We start from the raw sequence: 7,473 nt of genomic DNA on the forward strand, positions 1-7,473 counted from the left end.
GTTCATGGAAGTATAATTCTTTGAAAAAACACTTTCCCCTCCGCCCGGCCCCAATTGGACAATACAGCAAATAACAAAAACCATTATTTTGGTGTCTCCTGGTCACATAAAAATGGGAAAAAAGTGGTTGGTTTTTTTCAATGAAAAAGTGATTAGTTTTCTTCAAGATCATTCAAGCCATATTGCATATCTGACACCCTATGGGCTCTTCCATAGAATGGACCTATTATTTTTTAGGGTTTTTCAAAATTTCTACCCTATTAAATTGATCAACATGGGTGTCATTTCCATCATCAGGCTCAGTCGCAAAGATTGTGTTCTTACTGTACACTTGAGGACTTCATGACAGCGAAAATAACGCATTTAACGTTGCTAGTTTCTGGGCAAGATCTGTTTAACTTGGACATGTTTTAATCTTGTATTTTAAATTTAATGTTTTTTGTATGCCTTATTTTAATTGTGATGCTCCTGACACGAATAAACAAATAAATTTGGGTCACAAAGCCTTGCTCCACATTCCACGGCTGTCAACACAGTTGTGGGGCCAGTGGATACAACTGCCTTGAATTCTTAGGAGGAAAGGAACAGGTAAAATCAGAGAAAGTAAGGAAGCGAGCGAAGAAAGAAAGAACATGATGACAAAGGAACACATGGGAAAGAATGTTAAGGAATAGTATGCAAAAATGGGGACAGGATGCATTTGCTAAATAACTTTATGACACTAGTCCATAAGTAATATCTGTTATTTTGAACAGAAAGGCAGGAAACACTGTCAAATACATAGACAATAATTGGTAAATGGTGGTGTCCTATTCACCAATGACTGGCAGGATCCCGTTACAGAGCAGTATTTCTCAACTTCAGCAATTTTAAGATGCATGGACTGCAACTCCCAGAATTCTTTGCTGGCTGGGGAGTTCTGGGAGTTGAAATCCACATGTCTTAAAATTGCTGAGGTTGAGGAATGCTGTGCTAGACCATCCTTCCCTAACCTGGTGCCCTCAAGGGTGTAGCTCAGCAACTTGGAAAGAGGTCATGTTACAAAAAGCAATTTTAAACAAGAGTTTAAATGAGGTAGTATCCCTTCTCCAAATAACACCAGACAGTCCAAGCTACCAAGAAAACATTGCTCCATACCCTCTCAAGATGACTACAATAGCCAGCCCACTTTGATTAACATCTGCAGAGAGCATCCATCAATGAGATGTTTATATTTCAGAAGGTGGCCAAGGATCCATTTTGTATGTGTGTGTCTGTGTGTGTCCCTAATCTGGTCTCCTTCATTTCATGGATAATTGTTCTAATAGCAAGAGAAAGAGAGAAAAATTCAAGGATTGCTTCCAAATTGCTAAAAAGATCGGGGTGAAGCTGTATGACATGGAACGCGAACCAAAATTTACTTGGTAACCTTATCTGGCACACAGGCCAACCCAACATCTCCTGGGAAGACTATGATTTGGTCCTGGAGGAAAGGTAGGTCTTCCATGTCGTAAGCTAGGGCCTCTGTGTTGCACATCTTAGCACCTTCACCTTTGATTTGGCTACCAGGGTGGGATATAGTGAGGGCGGCAACCTCAAGGAAAGCGGACAGTTGTGTGAGTGGAACCAGGAACTACCCTGGGAAGCGTAGAGAGTGATGATCCACAACATCCAAGATACTTGGTACAACAACCTCCCATTTTTGCTCCTGCTTTGAAGGATTCTGACATTCTGAGAAACAGCCTCTAAGGTTCAAGCTTCAACAACTTCTGCCTTCTAAGCCTTCAAAGGCTCAAGAAACTCAAGTGGTTCTTCTCTTCTTCAATGTATGCCGTTACATTCTTCCTCTTGGCTTCTCTCCTGCTAGAGTGGCCATTGGCAGAATGTAAACATGACTCTGAGCGCGAAGGCAGCTATAGGATTTTATCCTTCACCAGCCTCAGTGGTTGCCCCAAACTGGCTTTGAGTAACGTGCTGAAGCTGCCATCGGTAGCAGTAGGAGGGCTGGTGCTGTTGACTGAGGCATAGCCTGAGCTGACTTCCCCAGGAGAGGCTCGGATGATGGGAAACTTGCTCTCCTCGTTGGGATGGTCATAATCCTTCACGATGTACTGACATCCTCCTTTGGGAAGGCTCTCGTCATCGCTGGATTCTTGGCAACAGCAAGGCTTTCTGAGGTCCTGGTGTGGTAGACTTCCCTCCGGAATTCAAATAGGAGCTGTAACTATACAGAGGGGAAATAGAAGAAAACTCTTAAAATAAGATGGTCAACGTCAGACACAGAAACCAGGTCTACATGTGAAGGTCCAATGAAACTGATTTATTGCTATCCATGCCTATGCAAAGGAATCTTCTCAACTAACGGTTAACCTCTGACTGAAGTAAGATAAGGGTCAATGGCATTCAAGGAGATTTGGACTTAGTTTGCTTGTGACCACATAGAGATTCTAGGCGGGTCCCTCTTTTGACTCCACCCCCAGGTTCTGCCACTTCTGCTCCAGTCCAACCCATGCTAAGAAAATCAAAATTAAGCCAGGGCAATTTGCTTTTGTGCTCTAGAACTAGCCAAGTGGATTTCCCTAAACTGAATCAACGACCAAATTCAGCAAAGGTTTGCTTCCCTTTTAGGTTACAGATAGTCCTCAATTTATAAGCATTTGCTTAGTGACCATTTGAAGTTACAACAGCACTGGTCTGCAATGATAGTAAGCGCATGGTCTAGTTGTCTAGTTGTCACTTTTTTTCAATGCCGTTATAATTTCGGATGGTGGCTAAAGGAATGGTTGTTAAATCGATGCTGGGCTTGCTTGTGTGCCAGATAAGGTTACCAAGTAAATCTTAGTTTATGTTCCACATCGTACAGCTCGATTCTGCAATAGGCAGCTGGTTTGTAAGTACGAGTTCTGACTTAAGCACAAATTTGAATTAAACATTTAAAGGAGTTAAAAACTGATCTGTTCTTAATCCAGAGTCTGCTGACATCCAAGTGTCTGTGGAGATTCTCAGTCATCCAGGTCATAGTTATCCCAAAGACGCTTTTCCATGAGGTAACTGGACTTTCTTGTTCTTTGAAGATGTTTCGCTTCTCATCCAAGAAGCTTCGTCAGCTCTGACTGGATGGTGGGGAATGGAAGGATTTATACCCCTTGCAGACGGCTGGTCATTTGCCTTCTTTTAGAGAGTCCTTGAGGCCACTTGGAGGTTTATCTGTGTCCTCCTAACAGGGAGCAGAGCTGGCTGTAGCTCATCACCTAGAGCAACAGGTTAACTGAGGTGGGACGAGGCATCCAAACTGCCCCTTGCTGCCAAATACTGGTTCCTTTTTTCTACCTTCCACCCAAAGAAACACTTCTTGCTTCTTCAACTGCTTAGTTACAGTCAGGTGCGAAGAATCAGGACCACACATTAAGTTGCAGTTCAGATTTATTGCTCAAGCTTACAGACAAGAATCTAGTAACTAAAGTTCAACACTACAATGGCACTGGATAAGGGTCAACGGAATTCAGGAGGAGTTGGACCTATTGTGACTATGTTAACGACTCTAAGCTGATGACACACTTAACTCCACCCCCAGCTCTGCCGGCTCTTCTCTTACAGTTACCAGATACAGGTAGTCCTTGCTTAGTGATCACAACTGTGATCGGCAACTCTGCCTTATCCTGTCACTCTGACAGACTTACATCCTCACTCCCAATGTGGTCATTAAGCAAATCGCTAGCATTCGCTAACCAAGAGCCGAGGTGGCGCAGCAGTTAGGGTGCAGTACTGCAGGCCACTTTAGCTGACTGTGTTCAGCAGGTAAGTGGTTCAAATCTCACCGGCTCAAGGTTGACTCAGCCTTCCATCCTTCTGGGGTAGGTAAAATGAGGACCCAGATTGTTGGGGGCAATGTAAATATAGATATACATTGCTTACTGGTGTACACCGCTTAGAGCAGTGGTTCTCAACCTTTCTAATGCCGTGACCCCATAATACAGTTCCCCATGTTGTGGTGACCCCCAAGTGGGTGTGGCCACCAATAAGAGGGAGTAGGACAGCTAGGGAAAAGGGAAAAAAATGGCAGACAGCGTGGTTTGGCGACCCCCATGAAATGGTCATTCGACCCCAAATGGGGTCCCGACCCACAGGTTGAGAACCACTGGCTTAGAGAGTGCTTGCATTTAAAGCGGTATATAAGTCTCATAAATAAATATATAAATAAATAAACCAGATGACCTCCAAGGTCCCTTCCAACTTTATTATTATTATTATAACATCCCATCGTTATGGCTTGCAATTTCACCGCTGACTTCTCCATTGGTTCTGCTTGTTAGAAGCCGGCTGTGAAATACACAAGTGGTGCTGCCTTGACCATAGGACCCTGCGATGGTGGTCAATGCGAGAATCCATTGCAAAGGTGTTTTTATGCACCGTTGTAACTTTGAATGGTTGCTAAACAAGGCAGTCAGTAAGGGAGGTCTATCTGTAATTCCCCTCTCCCGGAATTCTCTAGTTAGCCTACCTCTTCCTTTCCAATTTCTTCGTAGCGCTTATCCTCAAATCGTTGCTTCACAGCAGCCAGGGACACCTGTCTATAATCTTTGGGCACATCTTCATGGAAGCTGGGAAGAGAAAAATCGAGAACTATCTCCATGAACGTCTAAAACAGCCCTGGGTATCAGAATATCTTATCTTTCTCTGGCTTGGGATCTCCAGGTATGTTTAGCTGCAGCCTCCACTGTTCCCAGATAACCTGGCTCTCATTTCTACCTGATACAGTCCCCTTTGGGATTCTACCAGTAGGAGGAACCCACGCTGGGATCAGCTCTTGAGATCTCCTTGGTGGTCTCTTTTGAGTCTGGTTGTTTTCTTGCAGACGTTTCATGACCCTTACTTGGTAACAACATCACTGCTAGAAGGGAATGGAGTTTTCTCTCATTTTATATACTTGTGGCTTCCCCTGGTCTCCCGTTAACTGAGAGAGCAAGCCACTACTATATAAAACGATTAAGAACGAAGGGCCAGAAGTCGGACATGATGGAAAGGTCCTTTTCTCACAGGACCCGGTCGGCTGCTATACCTGCTTCAGCCACGGGATGGCACTGTTTTTTGATCCTTAATACCATCCAATAGATAAAAATAGATAAATAAAAAATATTTTTTTTTAAATAACCCTAACCCTCCGCCCCACCAAAAGCAGGCCGGAAGAACCGTCGGTGCCTCGGGACAAGTGCACCCTTCCTGAACCGCCAACCCTGCATTTCCTCCCTCCCCCTCCTCACATTGCCTGAGCCTGCTGGAAGTTACAGCCCCTTGCAAAGGCAGAGTGTGATACAACCCGGCCCTCTCGCCCATCTCCTTACCTCCTTCCACCACCACCACGACGGGAAAGGTCGTTTTTCAAAGGCCCCGGTGGACGGCGGATTTGATCGGACGGAAAGTCCGACATGCAGAGAAGGTCTTCTGTGAAAGGAAATTGGGGGAACGATTAAGAACGAAGGGCCGGAAGTCGGCCATCTTGGAAAGGTGCTTTTCTCACAGGACCCGGGGAACCGCCGAGAACGAGGGACAGAAAGCCCCCAATTGCCGAGAAGGCCTCTGGGAGATTGCTGGATTGCTGGTGAAGAACCAGCCGGCGGACATGCGCCGAAGGCCGAGGGAAGCGGCCCGTCCCTTTGGCAGGAGCATAGAGTGGAGACGCTCTGCGCTTTGCGGCTTAGCTTCTCGGTGTCCCGATGCTGGGCAAAAGGCCTCAACGTTAATGCTACGGGACGGAAAGCTCTGCCCTCCTGTGGTCAAAAACGGGTATTGCCGCCACCAAAAGAAATAAACGCTTTTAATGGCATTTTAAAATTACGATATTCTCTGTCTTTATTAACGGCATTAACACCTTATTAACAGGGCCAGGGGAGGCCCGTTTGCTGCAACGCACAGGCGCGGAAGAAGAAATCTGCTTCAAAAGCCTTCAACCTAGTTAAGGAGGACTATGATGCCCTATTAATATTAATAAGGTTTTAATAAGAAAGAGTAGCCTTAAAATGCCATTGACAAGTTTTGTAATGGCTGCTGGGCCTGCTTCAACCACGGGATGGATGGCACTGTTTTTTGACCCTTAATAGCACGCAATAGCTTCAATAGATAAATAAAAAATAATAATCATCTTAAAATCATGTTAAAAGGGTTTATTTCCTTTTCTGGCTGCTATGCCTTCTTTAACCGTAGGACTCAATTCTTCTCAATAAATGACTTCCCCTCTCCCAGGAAACAGGCGATGGGAGCCTAAGCGGGCCTCCTGTGCACTTTCCTCGCTGTTTTTAAATATCCCTCGGCTACGACCACCCCAAGCAAAGCGGCTACCAACGGAATAAGAGACGTGGAGCTCCAGCTAGAGCTTAACCGAATGTCTCTCTGCAGCAACAAAAAGGATTAAATGGGGTGTGTGGGGACCAGCAAGGTATCTGAAAGACCTGAGCTTTCCTAAGAGTAGAATAGCATTTTTTAGAGCCAGACATTTTAATATCCTCTCCTTGGCACTCCTGCAGGGCAGGAATGATAAAACCCCAAGACTGACTGAAGGTGTACTCGTGGCAGTGGGGAAGCTGAAGATCTCTCTCACACGCGTGTCCTCTTAGTCCAAAGCCAAACATTAAAACCAAAAGCCGTTCTTTGGATCTGAAAAATATTTCCTTTAATTGTGTGCATTGTACGGGGAGGAATTTGTGGGAATGAGGGGGGCGCGGGGGCGGGGCTTAGAGTCTTAATGTTTCTGCTCACTTCTTGCCCTTTATGTCAAACGCCCAGAAATGTGAGAAGGGGCTTCAGAAAAGGCCGTCAGTCTGCGGGTTCTAGGACTGACTCGCTCAGAGCCTAGATCCCAATAACGCTCACTGCCGTGTTTCTTAAAATGCTCCCGTGCCATGTTTTCAGCAGCACGCTGCTTGAACTTCACCTCGCCAAAGCTCCGCTCCTGACCTCTCCCACTTTTTGAATTAAAGAGGAGGGGTGCTCTGAAGGGACAATTGTACAGAGCACCCACAGTTCAGTTCCTGAAGGTGTTTCTCTGTCCTGTCGCTAAGGGGGCATAATAAAAACCAGGACTTTCTTAGTGACGCTGGGAATCACCAAACGCCTCAGTTAGACCATACCATAAATACTACTCGCCTCCCAAACCAGGGAACAGTTGTTGGGTTTTTTTTCACAGATTCCTCCTCATCTGCAAGAAAAATAAACTGCTTAGGGTGTAAGACTGGGGAAACAACTGAAGATGGATGTGTCTGTGCAAAAGTACACTCGAGATCGGTCAGATCGGAAACATCCTTTATTCATACAGAAGGTGAGAATTCTGCCCTTCCTTTAGAAAAGGCAGGATACAGACCTCTGCAAGCTCAGCAGCTCATGAAAAGAAGCGAACCTTTGGCGACAGTAAAGGACCAGTTCACGAAGCCATCCACGTTGGGCTCGCCCCTTTCTAGGTCATTGGATTACTTTAAAACTTTCTTACCATCTCCTTTCTGC

This window comes from Crotalus tigris, unplaced genomic scaffold (assembly GCF_016545835.1).
Source record: "Crotalus tigris isolate CLP2741 ecotype Arizona unplaced genomic scaffold, ASM1654583v1 scf7180000018301.7375997, whole genome shotgun sequence".
In the NCBI taxonomy this organism is placed as follows: Eukaryota; Metazoa; Chordata; class Lepidosauria; order Squamata; family Viperidae; genus Crotalus; species Crotalus tigris.